The following is an 18,738-nucleotide window of genomic DNA, read 5'->3' as shown; positions in this document are numbered from 1 at the left end:
CAGCTCACATTATTTAATGCCTAGTAGATTTAATAGCCCTGATCTGTTTGAGATACCCAAATGAGATAACAGTGCTAGTTAAAGGTCTGCAGAGAGGAAAATTCTGTAGGCTCACCACTGAAGTTTGGGTAATGATAACTTCAATTATTCTATGTCCTGTCACCGTAGGTAAAGCTGAATGAAATGTAATGCCATGTATACTGTACTTCATGTCTTTTTTCCTCTCACTAACTTATAATTCTAAATGCAATGATGGTGAGGGATAAACTCTGGTTACATGTGCAGACATACAAAAAGTGTATTTTGACTTCTCAGTGCCTAACCTAGCCCTTGTTACACAGTAAACTAGAAATGTGTTTTTTTTCTAATTTAACAACTACTCATTAAGTTCTTTTTAGGTACAGTGCGTTGAGCTACCTGTTAGCTAAAACAGATTAAATATCAGGTGAACAAGACCCAAAAGAGCTAAAAGTCTACTGACAGAAGCAGATTGGTACATCACCAACTCTAGATTCACAAGATGTGAGACCAATTCTGGATCCTTATTCACACAAAAAAGACATTTTCTTAAACGAAAGCCCTTAAATGTATCAAAATTACTCAGTAAAAAACAAACTCTCAATGACGATAAGACCCAGAGAATGTACTGTGTTTAAAATAGACTCTGAACAAATGAACATGTCCTACTTTCCAAGGAATGACTGATGAGCTTATAGGGTAGAAAACACGTAGGGAGTGAAAGAGAGATCCAGTAACAGGTCAATTTCTATGTCATAAGACTATCACGGATGCCTCTGTCTCCATTTCATGGCGCATTCCTCTGGAATTTGTGTAGTGTGTTTGAAATGCTGTGGCATTGACACGAATTCCTTGGAGATGTGTTATAATGGGTTCTCGAGAATGTTTTAGCTTTTCTTTGACCCTTCCTTATTACTCTGAATTGATGTCACATCTCAAGGTGATCCCGAGTAAAGACTGGTGAATGTCAAGAGTGATGAAGAAAGTTGATTTTTAGTTGTATGTTTTCCACCCACCTATAGTAATTCATCTTTGCAGCAATAGAGAAGAAATTACTTTTAGCTTTTGTTTAAAGTTACTGAGGATCGTCTGTAAGGTCAAGGAAGGGGAGGTAAGAACACAGCTACTATAACAGATATTCTGAAGTTTCATGCAATTTTATGAAATTTGATGTATTCTATTAATCTTAGATAATTAATTAGTCTCTGAATGTGGATAAAAGACTGAATTAAAGAATATAACCTAAGGTGTGCATATTTTTTTCTAACTTACATGAAGGGATTTCAATTCCATAACATAATGAGATATAAAGAATTTCCATTTTTACCTAAAAGGGGGTGGATGATATCAGGAAATTGGTTCTTCTCAGATTGTTTGCTTCAATTGCTGAGTAATTTCTAGTCAAAAAGGAAGTGTTTAAGTGAAATGCTGCACATTCATACAACTTGCTAAATGTAATCTAAATGTAATTTCTATTATAAACCTCTTCCTTTCAGTTCTGCTTAAAAATATAAATACTAAATTTAAGATGGTCCAACTTAACAACTGCTAAATGTTCCTTTGGCTTCTGTTACACAGGAACTCCATCTGACAGAAGCAAAATACGTGTATGTATTTTTTTTAATAGTTACTTGATCGTTTTCAAACTCAGAAATACACTGAGATCTAAAAGAATCAAAGACATTTAATTCTCTTGCTTCACCATAAAATAATATGTAATATACCAAGTGTCTAATGAATCAGAATTCTGACTTTCATTTCCCCCGAACCATACAGTACGAGATCTTGGAAATTCCCTGGCACCGAGAGTCTTGCTTTCTATTTTTCTCATGCCCCTCTTCCATGCCCTTAGGTCAGTAAACAGTTCTCAATCTGCGTTGAACAAGAGAATCACTTGGGAGGAATGGAGTATTACTCAATCATAAAAAGGGAGATCCTGCCTACTGCAATAATACGGATGGACCTGGAGGGCATTATACTAAGTAAAATAAGTCAGGTGGAGAAAGACAAAGACTGTAGGTTCTCACTTACATGTGGAGTCTAGACATCTCAAGCTCATAGAAATACAGGGTAGAATGGTTGTTGCCAGGGGCTGTGGGAAATCAAGTGATGCTGGTCAAAGGGTATGAATTTCTAGCTGTAAGATGAATAACTGCTGGGATTTAAGGTACAGTATGGTGACTATAATTAACAGTACTGTATTATGTACTTGAAAGACATTAAAAGAGTAAATCATAAATGTTATTACTACACACAACAAAAAATGGTAATTATGTGAAGGCCACTCCAAGTTATATGCAGATTTTCAACCACACAGGGGGTCAGTGCGCCTAACCCCCACGACTATTCAAGAGATAACTGCTTATATATTCTATACTTGTTTTTTGATTAATATTCTATAGATATAGAAAGATCAACTTTCTGTATCAGCCCTGTCATCATCTCCAGCATTGAATGAATTTCCAGTGTATCTGGTACCATAATTTAATCTTCTATTAATGGGTCTTTAGATTGATTTCACTGTTTTGATGATTCAATGAAAATCTTCTGAATCCTTAGATGATTATATCCAATACCTAGAAGCAGAACTACTGAGCCCCAAAGTGGATTCATTTTTCACTTTGGTGCATATAGCTCAATTATTCTCCACAGAAACTGCCCTAATGTGCACTCTCACTCATGGCATATAGGACACCATCTCTCCTCAATCCTGCCAATGCTGATTTTTTTTTTTTTTCAGATTTTGGTCCCATCACTTTATTTTCATATGCATCTCTTTAGGTTATAAGTGAAGCTGAGAATCTTTTAATATGTTAACTTAGCATTCATGTTTCTTTTTGTGCAAAGTACCTAATCCTTACTTTGCTCCTCTGAGTTGTTCTATTAGTCATCTTAAAAAATGATTTGCTGTTTTGTTTTTGGATTTTTTTTTTTTGTATATTGAGGCACTTCTGCCAATACAGTGAAGATGTTTCTCCCATTTGTGCTTATCTTTTACTGCTGCCCGTAACTCTTCTGTTGAGAAATTTTTATTTCACCTAATTTATCAACCATTTTTCTTTATGGCTTTTAGGTTTTGTACCTTGTTTGGAAAGGCTTTCCCCACTCTCAAATTATTTTATAAATGCAACCATAGTTTCTTCTAGTACTTTTACAATTTCTTTCTTTTTTTAATTAAAAACGCTTTTCTTTATCTACATGGGATTTATTTGGTATAAGGAGTGAGATACAGCAGTCCAGTTTATTTCTTTTCCAAGTGGCTAATCAGTTGATTCAAGACCATTCATTGGCTTTAATAATCTACATTTTCCCAATGATTTAAGTAAGGTACATTTAAGGAAAGCCAAGTAATTTGATGCAGAGACAGGGAATTGTAGGAAATTTGAGCAAGGGAGTAAATGATGGGGCACACAGAGAATGAATGAAGATCAAGCTGGAAAATCTGAAGGCCAGTTGAAAGTGTCCTTTAGGGCAGTACTCCAGGTGACTCTTCCCTCCTGTTTTTGTCAAGTACCCCAGGTGATTCCTGGGCATACTAGAGTTTCAGGATCCTGTCTTTAGAACAGTCATTCTTAACCTTGGCTTCATATTCAAATAGCTGAGGGAACTTAAAAAAAAAAAAACCCCAACGAGCAAGTCACACTTCAGTCCAATTAAATCAGAATGGGGATTGGGGTGCGGGCAGGATCAGTCATTGTTAAAGCTTCCCAGGTGATTCCAAAGTGCACTCAAGTTTGAGAAACACTAATTTAGATTCTACTGGAGAAAGTGAATTTTATAGATTAAGTTGTTCTCTAACCTTAGTATGTATCAAAATACCCTGGGGAGCTTTTAAAAAGATATATACTGATGCCAGTTCAGACACAGGAAGTTTCCGACTTAATTGGTCTGGGACCTGGGTATTTTTTAAGCTCCACAGGTGATTCAAGTGTGCAGCAAGGCTTTGGGACCTACAGTGCAGTAATTCTTCAACTGTAGAGTGCATCAGAATCACCTCAAGGATTTATTAGACCACAGATTACTGGGCACTGCCCCTGCAGTTACTTAATTAGTGAGGATTGGGTAGAGCCTGAGAGTTTGTATTTCTAACTAGTCTCCTGGTGCTCCGGGTCCTTGGATCACACTTGGAGACATCCACCACTCTGGTGTATGTCATGACAAATCATGGGATATATTTCTTTAGATAAAAGACATGATTAAGTTCATGTCTTAAAAAACAACGGCTTTCATGTAGAAAACAGATTTGCAAGGCAGTGAGAGGATGCAGCAAGATGGAGCCCAGTTCTCATTCTACTGCAAAAGCCCTGAGCCACTGGCTTGGGAGAGGAGCCAGGTATAAAACCCATTTCAGAGGAAGGCTTAGCAGGAAGGGTTTAACAAAAAATGATGCCGAGGTTGCTAGCTTGGGTGACCACATGGATGATGTTGCCAGTAACTGAGATTAAACAGAACTGGTGATAAGAAACTTGGTATTGAATAACAGTTGGGTTTAAGATGCTGGTGAGACACATTCTGATGGAGAAAAACCCAAGATAAAACTGTAGGGAAAAATTAGCACATGCGTGACAGCAGATGACCTTGGTCAAGAAGTGCCTGTCATAAGTAAAAGGGTGACAAAGGATGCAACCCAAGGGATCCCAAGAGTTAAAATGGATGGGGAAACAGAAAGGCGCCAGCCGACAAGAAGGATGGAAACACAGAAGGACGTATCATAGGAAGCCAGGGAAGAGAAATAGTCAAGAAGTAGGGAACAGTTCTGATATCACATACTGCAAGGTGTTCACACTGAGTAAGCTCACATTGTCTAATAAAGCAATCAAGGCATGTGACCTCCAGGAGACCCTGGTTTTAGTGGAGCAGCAGGTTAGGAGTGGTGTCATGCCCAACTACACCATCAGTGAATCTTGGCCAGTGTTGGACCAGAACTAGTTTCCCAAGGGTACTGCAGTAGGACTCTTTGGCTTTGTTTTACCAAGACATTAAATAAAGACAACATCTACATTTGGTTATTAATGTCATCAAGTTATAACAATAAGAAATTTCAAATGTTATAAAAGCTCTTAATTTCATAGAATAATTTAAAACCCAATGTTAAAAACATGCTCTATGAGGTGGAAAATGAAGGAAGTAACGCCTAAGTGAGGGGCCAGCTTTGACACTGTCTGCTACGAAGCTACAGTAAATAAAATGTTTCTTCTATAGGGCAGAATATCTCATTTTTGAACCTTAGCACAGAACAATTTTACTTACATATTTTCAATTAACAACATCCTTTTTTTCTAATATAGGAAGAAGTTCTGCTACCTGGTTTCATCATGTTTTCCAACAGCAATTAACTCAGACCAAAAGAAAGGAAAAAGACATTTTTATTCAGCAATGTATGTCATAAAAACACTCCAGTCTTCACCCAGATCTGACACTGCCCTCCAGCAGACACATGCTTTTCTAGGTGACGTCACGTAGAAGGTAGCAGCATGTGCCCATCACCCCCATGGGGCTGACTAAGGATAAATTAGACTGAGGGGATAACTCCAGTAGTACTACTAATACTGGAAAATGCTAAACATAAAACCATTTAACTGCTTTAAACTGGAGGCAGATGGTGAGGGTGGGAGTAATATGCACACAGGATTTTGCTGGTGAAACATTTAGAATCCATAGAAAAGGAACTGCTTTTAAAATAACTTTAAAAAACTTAATTCTAAAGCTAACATGGGCTCAAGGTTGAGGACTGCAAAATACCTTAAGTTATAAAAATGAAATTGGTAATCCTGCTAAAATAATGTCACGGTGTTTTTCTTTGGTCTATTTTTTGACAGTGTGTACATGTATATACAAAAATACTTTTAAATAGGGTCGTAAACCATATTCAGTTCTTGTATCCTGCTCTTTATAATTAGGTTGCGATTATAGTTTTCCTTTATGCCATTAAATATTTTTTAAAATGTGATTTTTTAACGGCTACAGATTAAACATTACACAGACAGACTACAATTTAAGCATCATTCTTCTATTCAGTGTTTAGGCCATTTCTATTTTGGTGCTCTTATAAATAATGCTGCAATTAACATCCTGATATATGAATTTCTGAGTAGTTTTCTGATTATTTCCTTAAGCTATATTTCATGAAGAGCAAATAGGTCAAGTGATATGAACTATTTCTAGGGTTTTCGACGTATCACTCTGCTTTCTAAAAAGACTCTAAATTTACATTCATGTACTGAGAATACCCATCTCACCAGAAAATAATTATTACCATGTATGCTTTTTAATATTTGCAAATCAGGTGAAGACTGATTTTTCATTATTTTTTAATATTTCCTTTTTATTTTATTTATTATTGTATTGTTTAATTATTTTATTTTGGTGGGGGAGGGGAGGTAATTAGGTTTATTTATTTTTAGAGAGGTACTGGGGATTGAACCCAGGACCTCATGCATGCTAAGCATGCACTCTACCACTTAAGCTACACCCTACCCCCTGGTATTTCATTATTTTGATTGGTCTCGCGTGGAGGGAGAAGAATTTGCATTTGGCCTTTCTCTTTCGAAAATCAAAACTGTTAAATGAAATGACTAGTAATCAGCTGAAAACCTCTATTTCCTGAGTTCCACTGAAATACTGGCACCAAAGAAATAAATGTGAACCAAGTCACATTTCTTTTTTCTTTCAATTTCAAGGATGCTAGAATGTATCCATTCTTAAGCCAAAGTACTGATCCCACAAGGAAGCAGGCTTTTTACCAATTAAGGAACTTGCTTCATTTCCTTCCTTTGACCTATTTAAAATGATTTGCATCTCTTAACACTGAACTGGGGTATGTTCCTTGCCTGAGTATCACACACACACAACACACACACACACACACACACACACACACACACACACACACACACACACACACACCTCACTCACTCACTCTCTCTCTCCCTCTTTCAAAACCTTCAACACTAAATTCATTCCTTTAATGGCTGGTCACTCTGGTAACTACTACAGAGTTCCGGAACCTTCCCCCATGTGCAAAAGGAGGCTTTCAGGTCTAATTGTTCCAGTTTATAGATATACTTTCCACAAACTTGGATGTAATGCTACAACTAATAAAAAAGGCGATAGCCTCCAAAGTGTGCCTGGAGGTCCAAGGAACAGCACCAGTTGCCCCATCAAAAGTCCAAACAGAACACCCATCTTCAGATGATGATGAAATGAAACAGTGACCCTATCTACAATGTGCTTGTGGGTCATTCAGGCATGTCTCCCTCCCTCCATCTTAGGTCTGTAAAGTCCAACTTGCTGTCCCACCCAAGTCTTTTCCTTAATATTTTAGATGCTAAGAGATCATTTTTCTTCAAACACCTAGAATATTAACAGTACGACCCCAATGAAGAACACAAGATCAATATGAATTAATCTTGAAAACAGAGGGTGAAAAAAATCTCCTTCAAAAACAAACCAACAAACAAAAAAATCAAGAAATATGGTGTTATAGCCTTAGAAGAAATATTTTTAAAGATTATTAGGAAAAAAATATATCTAATCCAACCTCCTCCTTTAACAGAAAAAGAAATTAAAGCCAAGTAAAGAGACTTGTACAGGGTCATACTTGATTGACAGCAGACCACCTTTAATTAACCTGGAATATAACTTCTTTATAGCTAAGGAAAAAAGGTGAACGTAGTCCATGTAATCAAATGCTGGTTTTTAGCTCACCAACACCTGATACCTTAATAAATGGACCACTGTGGAATATGCATGCTTTGGAGGAAATCCTTTGGTGCACCTGTAGCAGAGAATCTCCACTCGTGAGGGGGATGTCAGCAGGAGATTCAGCAGCACTGTAATTAGTGGATGCACAGTTTCCATAAAGATGTGTAGGAATTTTTTTCTCTATCAGCCCACGCATTTACTAGGTAGGTACCATTTCCTGCTGGCCCTCCTTGGCCTGATTTAGTCACGTGGGGGCTGTTTGTACACTATTACCCTTCTCATCTCCTAACTACTGGTTACTCTTTTGATGTATCACAGCAACAGTGCATTCCGAAAATAATCTGGAATTTTTCTCTATCCTTCAAACACACCATACATGATAACAATAAAATGCGTATAAACTCATGTGTTTCCTTCAGGAAAAAAATGAGCTCTCCCCTCCACTTCAGGTGGGGGACCAACTTCTTTGACAGAGTAGAAGAGAAGAAACACAAAGAAAGAAAAACAGTGAATATGACTCAGCCATAAAAAAGAATAAAATAATGCCATTTGCAGCAACATGGATGGAGCTGGAGATCATCATTCTAAGTGAAGTAAGCCAGAAAAGAAAGAAAAATACCATATGATATCACTCATATGTGGAATGTTAAAAAAAAAAAAAAAAAAAGAAGAAGAAGAAGAAGAAAGAAAGAAAAAAGAAGACACTAATGAACTCATCTACAAAACAGAAACAAACTTGCAGACACAGTAAACAATCTTATGGTTACCAGGGGGAAAGGAGGGTAGGAAGGGATAAACTGGGAGTTCGAGATTTGCAAATATTAACTACTACATATAAAATTGATAGAGAACAAATTTCTTCTGAATAGCACAGGAACTATATTCAATATCTTGCAGTAACCTATAATGAAAAAGAATATGAAAACATTTATGTATGACTGAAACACTATGCTATACACCAGAAATTGACATATTGTAACTGATTATACTTCAATTAAAAAAAAATATGGTAGAGAATAGTCTCAAAAAAGAAAAAGAAAGAAAGAAAGAAAGAAAGAGAGAGAGAGAGAGAAAGAAAAGCAAAAGAAAAGCATTGATGTAGACACTGTGCCAGGCCCAGGAGGAGAGAGTGAGTCAAAGCTCACCCAGGTCTTCCCAAATCCCTCCAGAAGGCATTTCCAGGGCCAGATTCCAGAGCCCTGCTAGAAGGCGGGCAAGAGGCAGTGACCAGGAAGCAGGGTTCCAGATCTGGCTCTGACACCAAGAAGCCTTAACACCTGGCTGCACTGGGTTTCAGTGTCCTTAGAATAGTTTTCAAGCCTGAATGTGTGTGTTTGCTCATGTGTACACACTAAATCCTTAACTCAAGCAAAAGATTACTCTCTAGTCCAGAGTGTGACAAAGGTAATCTCCTCTGGCTGGAGCAAAGGTGGAGAAGGGGCTGTGAACTCTACTCCCAAATCATCCCCACTCCCTAAACCTGAGGCAGCTCCCCTGGAACTGCGATGGTTCTGATCCACTGGACTTGACTGTGTTTTTTTTTTTAAATGCCATTCATTTCTCAAGTCAGCTCTAAACCAGAGTAAGTACACAACTGAGGGACCTCCAAAGGCTGGTATGCCAAAAATAAGATATCACAGACTACTACTCATGTGCCCCAGGAGAGACAGTCACCAGGATGCCACATTCCCCTGCCAGCAACCCTCTCGGGGACTCCAACAAGCCTGTGTTCTAACTTGTTTAATATTTACACACTATGTTATCCTATCATTTTAACTACATTATGAATTCAAGTTGGGTAAAATACTTCAACAGTCTCTTAAAACCTTACACTATGGCACTTTATAATATGGCAAATACTATCACATTTAAGCTATCAGATAAGGCTGCAAGGAGGCAGTTCCATTTTTTCCATTTTAGAGATAAGGAGGGGAGATCTTGAGAGTGATTTGCCCAAAGAAGCACTGCAGATACATGGTAGAGCTGAGGTCCAGTGTTTAGTACATATATCATTTGTACTTTCTCAGTTGTTACTAGATGTCAAAATTAAAAGGGTTCCGGGAGCGGGATTACTGAGTTACGTGACAGCTTGAGGTTTCTACACTGGAGTCTGGTCCTCAGTGCCCAGGAAAGCAGGAACACGGTGTGAAGCGTGAACAACTCTGCAGCTTCGTGTAATAGCTCCTTTTCCATTTACCTCACTACCTTTACCAGGTCACCATTATGTCAGTGGGTGCAAGTTCCTGGAAGTTTATAGAGCGAGCTATTGTTTCACCCAGAGAGAACACGCTTGAGATGTACGTAGATCCGTGTCGAGTTATTTTGGTGCCTACACAACACATTCCTGATGCTTATTAAATGTCATCTGCTGCAAGCATTAAACAGCATTTCCTGTGGACACAATCCTCGACTCTTACGGACTCAAAGATCTCAGTCTGACAACAATGGTAGACCCAATAGCAGAAATACAGGACAATAGAAGGCCAGCCCTTTAAGGAATCCCTTCGCAGATTAAGCTGAGAAACTAACCAAAGTTGATCACAATGACTCATGTACGATGCTATTTACCACAATATTACTTATAAGAACAAAAAACGGGAAAGAGCCAAAATACTCATTAGGGGGACATAACTATGGCACATTCATGAAATAGAACATTTTGTACTCATTAAAACCAAGTATTTGAGAAATAAAAAGGCATTTAATTGTATATAATAATCTCAAAGTAATACCAAAACGACAGAGGTACAAGCTTATATCCGATCCCATATGTATATACAGAGGCATATATATACATGTAAATTTATGTTTGTAAGCACATTTATATATACATAAGTGTTTTAAGTATTACAATAGATGTAGATATGTAAAATCTACATATTTAGACAAATACCCAAATGCCAAGCAGTTAATTCTGAGTGGCAAAAAAGAATATACATGATGCTTATATTCTTCTTTATATTTTCTTGTATTTTCTGAATTTTCTATAATAAACATGTACAGCTTTTGTGAACAGGAAAAAAGGGTTTTTAAAGACTTTTCTTAAATCCGAAATTTCATTTGTTAAGCAAAAATTCTTCTTCCTAAAACTATCTGCCTTTTCTTGCATGTACATTCTTCTAAAGTTTCTCCACCTCTCTCTTCCCTCATCTACAGAAACCAAATCTGCTGCAGACTCTGGTGAAGGAGTGCTGACGGGCTCCCCTTCCCACAGCTGAACCCTCTAGACATGTGATGGTTACCACAGGGTATGCACATCTCAACATTCCATGACAGGCTCTGCAATTACCCAGTTACTCCTAACATAAAAGCTTCGAACTTGAAAAGCCTGCAATTTGCATGGCTTTGTGCAGAAGCACCACACGTTATTGCCGTAAACACAAAAATCTGCATCGAAGCAACATTAACGCTGAAATTGTAATTATGGCAGAGTGAGTAAGTTCAAGGATGGAGACGGCACTGCTGTACCTGATGTTTAAGAAAATGCTCTTTAGCATGGGTACCTGAATTTAAAATACAGACTTTTCAACCTCCCTTACAGGTTGCCCAAGAGGGAGCACGCAGCCTCCTATCAAGTTCACGGGGTGCTTAAGAAAGACAGCAGGCTGTTCCCCGTGCGAAGGGGACCCCCGTCTCAGATTCTTTTATCTCCAAGGGACAGTGAGTTTCCCTGTGATAGAATCCACACGCTCTCACCAGCTAATGGGCTGAAGAAGACAGTCTGTACTGACATACTGCTGAGGATTTCTAACTCAAGTTCAGAGAGAACTTGGGAGTAAGCTAGTGAAGAGGCTGCCAAGCACCAGAAGCATCACAGCGCCAGCAAAACCAACGTCACTGTGACAATCACCAAAGCAGCCTGTCCAGTCTGACACCGTCAAGCAGTGAAAACCGCAAGGGTGAGGGCAGAGGTGATTTAGCAAGGATTTTAAATGTGCCTTTTCACTTTCCAGGTGATCATTTATTGATCATCTATCTTAGAAGAAAGGCAACCCTAAACATAAAGCAATCTCCTATTCTTCAACCAGCAGATAAAAAAAGGTTTTTATGTGTAGCCAGTTTGAACATATCAACTTCTTAAGATTTAGAAGACATAATAATACCTGTCATTTATAAATTTTAAAACAATGAAATATATCATTCTCACACTGTATAAGATTCAAATCTGAAGATGTCTAATCTAAAAGCAGACCAAGTTCATAAACCAACTATTTTAATCTCCATTTGTAATATTTTACAGAATTTGAAATTAAAAGGATTCTATCCCACTGCTATTCAAGAAAACTGACTATGAGAGACTTGAGTTTCTTAAGTATTCTTATCCCTCCAAAATTTCTAAGAATCTCTTTTCTCATAGAAAAAAAATAAGTTCAAGGATTCCTGGTGTCTATTTTCTAACAGAAAGAGAACAGTTCAGATTTCCTTGATTTTGGTGAAACACTGCGTTTGCTGAATGTTCTGTGGACTTGGGAGAGGGTCTAGTACCTTAGCAACCAAACTAATTAAGAGTGTGAAAGGCAGTAGTCTGGCCTCAGCTTTCAACAATGGTAGAAACAGATTATACTACAAACAAAATCATAGAAGACTTGCTAAAATGACTTTGAAAATAAAGCTATTGAGACAATGCACTATAACACGTGGGACTTCATAAGTACTTGGATATTTAACAGGACTTCCTCTCTGGGGGGAAAACAAACCTTGCTTTCGAGGCTGCATTTCTCGTCATTGGAGTAAAATGGAGCCCTGCATGTTTCTTTATAAACAGTTACTTACTCTTTCAACAAATTACTTGCAATCTGCCTGATAGATTACCAACTTAATATTAAAATTCACCACCCCCTCTCCTGGGAGCCCTGTCTTCTCCTGGGGTCTGTGACACCACCTTCTCTTTCCCTCTTGCCTCTCAGGGTGCTGCTTCTCTGTTTCTTGGTGGCTACTTGTCCTCTCAGAGTCTCTAAATGTTGGCACTGTAGACTCAGCCCTAGATTCTGTCTTCAGAACCTCCAAAACCTTTTCTCTCAATGACTTCATGCCCTCCCAAGGCTTTAAATACTATCTGTAAATGAGTGGTCCAGACTGTTATCACCAGCACAGACTCCTGAATTCCAGCCCAAATAACCACTGCTTGTTTATGTCACTTAGATGTCTCACGGACATCTTAAATCCAATCAGTGGCCAGGGGAACTGCTAAGCATTGCCTCAGATCTGTTCTTCCTGTCCTCTCCATCGTGGGAAGCACCCCTTCCACTGATGCACATTCTCAGCAAGATATCTGGAAGCCACCTTTGATCAACTCTCTCACCCCACATTTAATCCATCAGTAAATATTGTGTCTTTTAACTTGAAAAACATGTAATTAAGATCTAATTGGTACTTTAGAAAACAAGTCAAAGAAAATCCACAGCTGATGCATAAACAAAAAATACTGCCAAATTTTGATTTAAAAAAAGAAGAGCCCTTCCCAATGGATGGGGGAGTAAAATCTTCCTGAGTGGCTGCCCAGGGGACCCACGTTTCTAAAAATATCAATGAAAACAAAAACAAATACCACTGTTGTTAACACGGGGAAGCATTAAAATTAAATTTAGGCATCCGCTTTCAAAAGGTTCAATTTATAATAAAGGAGAAACCAAAAAGCTAAATCAAAGGCCATTCTAATTAAATTCCACACTTAGAGACTGGGGGAATATGAAAGATGCCAGTTATTAGATTATTATTAGGAACAGGCATGTAAACTCTACGTTCTTCTCAAAGGACCAAAATGATAAATGCAGTTCACAGGGCAGACGGAGCTGCAGAAGGAATTAACAAATACTAATGATGCTGGTCTATACCCTCGATAAGTGACTCAACACAAAGCCATACCCCAAACTAGGAAAACACAATGACTGACGTCAGTTCATCTGATTTTATCATCCTTTTCCTTAAGCAGGAAGGGCAAGATGTGTCATTACTTAAGCCAACAATTGGCAATTACACAAAGGCTAAGGATTAAAAAATAAAACTGTGGGTGCAATATGGAATAAGAAAGATGTATTCTCCATAATTCAGAGAAACTGACTTATGAACTACTTGAAATCAAAGAAACAGATGCATTGTGAAATCATACAGCATGGACACACACGCTAGATTAAGAAATCTGATTAAGTTCTGGGGATGTTTGGACAGCATGGGGACTACAGTTAACAATACTGTATTGTGTACAGAGCAGAGTACATACAGTATGTAGAGTCAATCTTAAAAGTTCTCACAAGAAAAAAAGTGTAACTACGTGAGAATATATATATATGTGCATGTGTGTGTGTATATAGATATATAAATCACTATGTTCAACATCTTAAATACAATGTTACATGTCAATAATATCTCAATAAAATTGGGAAAAGCACTATGATATTATGTTTGTCTTATAACAACAGAACCTGAAAAGCTGTAACATTAGTGTTGGCAGGAATGGAGTAAAATAAAAAGTTTCAACACATGCATTTCAGTCACATGTATAGACATACACATACACACACACAATACATAGAGGAAAAAAAGACAAGTGATACAATAAAATGTTGACCGGGGTTATCCCTGGGTAGTATGTTTAAGGGGGATTTATATTTCCATATAATTTTCCAGATTTTTCTACCAATTATCAGCTTGCTTGTTGCAATCAGAATTTCACATTTTATTTTTTAACCATATCAGCTTTGAAGATCAGAGTCCTAGGAACAGAGCCTGCAAAATTTCTTGTGAGATTTTGTCACACCTTTACAATGGCATGGAGTCATTTGGCGTCAGTGAGCAGATTAAGGACTTGGTTGGCACCGAGAGCCAAAATTTCAGGTTTTGCTAAATCCCTTGCTGCCCAGCTACATTTCTTCCAGGCTTACGGTTGGCATTCTCGGGAGAGCGGGTTATTATGAAATTCCTTGCCAAAATCAGGGATGCTGTCACGTATGTCTCTGGCACCCTGGAAGGTTTACTAATCCTGCTCCATCCCAGATTGCCTTCTTCGAATTCATTAGCCCACCTTGCTTATTTTTTCCCTATCTCTATTTCATTGCCGGACCATTAACTTTCAATTCTTTGCATCAGCACGCCTGTAAATCCATCGTCTTTTATCCTCATCCTGTTCTGCTTTACATCTGATGAATGAGAACAACTGATCAAGCACAATTGCAAGGAGAGCAAGTTGTAATGTGGTGAATCCAATGTGTGGCTCAAAAAGAAAGTCCCACACAAGTTTCAAAGAGGAAGGTCCTCACAGTTTTCTGAAATAATAAAAACTTTTTGAAAAAAAAGAATACAATGTCTCATAGTTTCTACTTGGAAACCACCTTAATTTATGCTCTGGGCTGTGTTTGTTAAGCCAATGCCCTAAGGGTAGATGTGGGGAGCAGGAAAAATAATGAAGGAATGCACATCAAAATGTTCACAGGGTGTTTTGAAGAGTGGGATTTGGGGTGTTTTCTTGCCCAACCCCCATGTGCCTACCCAGTACTTTTCTGAGTTTTCTAAGTTTCTACTTGGAGTTGTATTGTTCATATAACCTCTCCAGTTCTCTGATTATTTTCACCTCTATGGGCCTTCTTTAGCTCAGCTGTACTTTGAAGAGAGGCTTGGTGAACAGAGCAGCAAACACAGTGGTGACTAATTCTTCAGAAATAAAGTCCCTATATATTACAGATAGATAGACAGTAATTTAGGAAAGTTTTCCCAAGTAGATACTAACCTTAATAGGTTATGTGTACTTAGAGGTTTAAGAGTATTTCCTGTCTTTAATTAAATTCCCAGAGTTGTACAATAGTAAAGTGAGACTTCTTTCCATTTTTTTCTTCCAGAAACCCTTGTATAAATGAATCTAAGAAACTAGCTGCAAATTTCTAGTAAAACAATTTTTGAAGACGCAAAAGGTTAGGAATTTTGACCAATGGAGCAACATTTGATCTTAGGACTGTAAAAGCTTGGAGTCAGTAGGTCTCAGTTATTTTTCTACATCTAGTCTGTGGCTCATCCTCGGTAAGTATCACTTTTACAGCTCATACTTAACCATCTGAATCAAAATATAGTATCAATGTATTATTATGGTAGGCAGAATTTAAAAATGGTCCCCTCAGGTTCCTGTCCCCTAGTTATTGAAGCACTCATCTAGGTACTAAGAGGAAGGGATTTTGCAGACGTAAGTAAAGTCCCAGATCAGCTGGCCTTAATATACAGAGCTTATTTGAGTCGGCCTGCCCCAATCAGATAAGCCCTTTAAGATAAAGAATTTTCTTTGACTGTTGTCAGGACAAGTTAGAAATGTGAAGCATGAGAATGCTTGGATGTGCCACTGCAGGCTTGAAGATGGAGGAGGGCAGCCTCCCATTGACAACTAGGGTAAAATGGGGATCTTAGTCCTACGACCACAAGGATCTGAATCTGTCCACAACATGCATGAACTTGGAAGTAGATTCTTTACCAGTATCCAAGTTAGAGCCCAGCCCAAAGTAAACATAAATAAAGGAAGCCCCATTTTAAATGGAGTGGGGGAAGTCCTGAAGGGGGAGTTCTTACACACTACCACTCAGACCCCAGCAGGGGGAAAGAAGAATTTCTCCTAGCCCAGCAACAGCCCAGCCAATGAGAAGCCACCACCACTCTGGACTCCCCTCCAACTTTCTCTTTCCCTCCATAAAAGCCTCTTTTATTTTTTTTTTAAACTTACCTATGGTTTGCTTTAGTTTGCTAGTCCCAAATTACAGCTCTCTGCTATTTCCAGATAAACTCATTTTGCTGATAAAATAACTAGCTCTTTTGTTTTTTTTCGGAGGTCAACTGGTGACACTTTGATTTTGGCCTTAAGATACCCAGAGCAGAAAAACCAGGTGAGGGTTCCTATAGAACTAGCAGCTTATCTTTTCTACCTTTCTTTGATTTTAGCCTTGTGATAATTTGAGAGCCCCCCCTGAGGTCAAACCTACCTAGACTTCTATAGAACTTTAAGATCATAAATGGATATTGTTTTAAGTCACTACATTTTTGGTAATTTATTGCATAGAAATAGAGAACTGTGCAGGTATTTCTTTTTTTTTTTTTTTTTTTACTGGTTTTATTTTTACAGCCTTGTTTTATTACATCTTAATTTCCCTACCTTCCTATTCTCCAAAGATAAACACTGCTAAGTTTCTCCTTTCTCTTTCCAAAAATTTCCTATGAATATGTATGAATATACAAGTATGTATGTATGTATGTGTATATGCATTCTAAAACACAAACACATATAAAATTACACAATGAGTTTTTTCACTGAACAGTCTATTGTGGGCATCTTTCTAATATTAGAACATAAAAGCCCATCTCATTCTTTATAACAAATATGGAGTCTTGGATTACATACCTGAATTATTTTCTACTAAACCAGCCCTTGACTGAAGGACACGTTAAAGAATAAGATGGTAACAACTTAATTTTCCATTTGCTAGTTATAAGCAATGCCAGGCTTATTATTTTCTATTATTCAGTCAAGTAAATTCCTAGAGATGGATTTGCTGGGCCAAAGGGTAAATGTAACTGAAATTGTAACCAGTACTGCAAACTAACCACAAGGGTTGTATCAATTCACATCACCACATGATGTGAGAGGAACTGCTTCTCTTTGGATCCTATCAATTTTAAGACATTTTTGACAGCATGCGAGGTGAACAATACTGTCTCATTATTCTGGCTCACATTTCACTTATGATTGCAACAAATCACCATTTCCTATGTTTTTGTTAGCCAATTTTATTTTTTTTCTGTAACACGTCTTTTACATCTTTTGCCCATTTTTCTCCCGGTGCACTCACCATTTTCGTATCGATTTACACAAGCCCTTTGTGTATGAAGGCAATCAAGTGTTTGTCAGTTATGGGCATAAAAGTATTTTTCACACTTTGTTTTCTTTTGATTTTGTTTATTATACATAATTTTTCATTTTAGGAGAGATACACTAGTCTTTTCCTTTGGGGCTTCTGAATTACATTTCATGCTTAGAATCTCCCTGGAACTAGGAGCCTGTGATTTTTTTGCCTTTCTTTTGTTTTAATGGGACTGTCCTATACGTGGTTCTTTTAGGAATCCCTGGCTGTCAACACTGTTCTGGCTGTGCAGATAAGCTCTAGAACACAATGCCAGTGTCTCTTCTTCCTCAGCACCCTGCTGACATATCTACACAAATAAACTAATGTTCTCATCTGTACAGATTCATCCGATGGGTATAAATCCATGTGTCAGTGGTGAGTGGCCTGACTCACATAATCCCTACCTAACAAGAACAGGAAGTGCAGCTTTATCTCTGTGGTTGATGAAGCTCCGAGAGAAGGCAGGTTTTCCTTCTCCTGTTTTGATGGAGGCATCTAGAATGTCTCCTGGCCTCTGTACACCATCCACACTAGAGAACATAGCGACAGCAAGAGGTAAGAGGCACCAGGGTGAGTGAGAAGCCATTTCACTTTATCAAGACGTGAGGATGGGTTTTGTGTCTAATTTACATTTTCTCCTTTTATACAGAAGTAGGAGCCTAGGAGACTGTGTGAAATGCCATTTGTCACCAAAAGTCTGACAGACTCTTCTACAGCTTCTGAGGGCGTAACAACCTGTTGGCTCCAAAATAGAAGGAAAAATGCTCTCGGAACCTGAAAGACAGGCTTCCCTCAGCCCACTCCCCTGATCAAACACAAAATTATGTCTGAAGGAAAAAGAATTCTATGTAGAGAAGAGAAAAATAATTAAAAGGATCATTAAAGCCTTAACCACATTTCCTTTAATCTCAACATGAAAACTGAAGGAAATCATGGCAATAAAAGACTAATCAACGGGCACATGAAGTCTGATGCAAGTACTACAGAACGCTACGGAGAGGAGGAGGAATAAATTCTTTTAATCACTACTGGTTCATATGTAAGAAATAAAATTTATCCTATACTTAGCACCTACATTTACTGCTGGGTGCCCTGCTGGAGGGGATAAAAAGATAAAACAAAGATATAATTCATCCCCTGAGTA

The 18,738-nt window shown here is 38.0% G+C and overlaps 1 protein-coding gene and 1 long non-coding RNA gene across 16 annotated transcripts in view; one reads left to right on the top strand and one right to left on the bottom strand.

The window, feature by feature from the left end:
* MAST4 (microtubule associated serine/threonine kinase family member 4) overlaps window positions 1-18,738 on the bottom strand; it is a 514,312-nt gene that overhangs the window by 81,212 nt on the left and 414,362 nt on the right. The window lies entirely within an intron of this gene.
* On the top strand, window positions 17,909-18,727 carry LOC141576311 (uncharacterized). Its single transcript, XR_012504659.1, has 2 exons — window positions 17,909-18,149; window positions 18,244-18,727. It is a non-coding gene; the product is annotated as an uncharacterized LOC141576311 (long non-coding RNA).

The sequence above is a fragment of the Camelus bactrianus genome, chromosome 3 (genome assembly GCF_048773025.1).
Source record: "Camelus bactrianus isolate YW-2024 breed Bactrian camel chromosome 3, ASM4877302v1, whole genome shotgun sequence".
NCBI classification, from domain to species: Eukaryota; Metazoa; Chordata; class Mammalia; order Artiodactyla; family Camelidae; genus Camelus; species Camelus bactrianus.
Note: the sequence above shows the minus strand (reverse complement) of the source record. Positions and strands in the feature narration are given on the sequence as shown.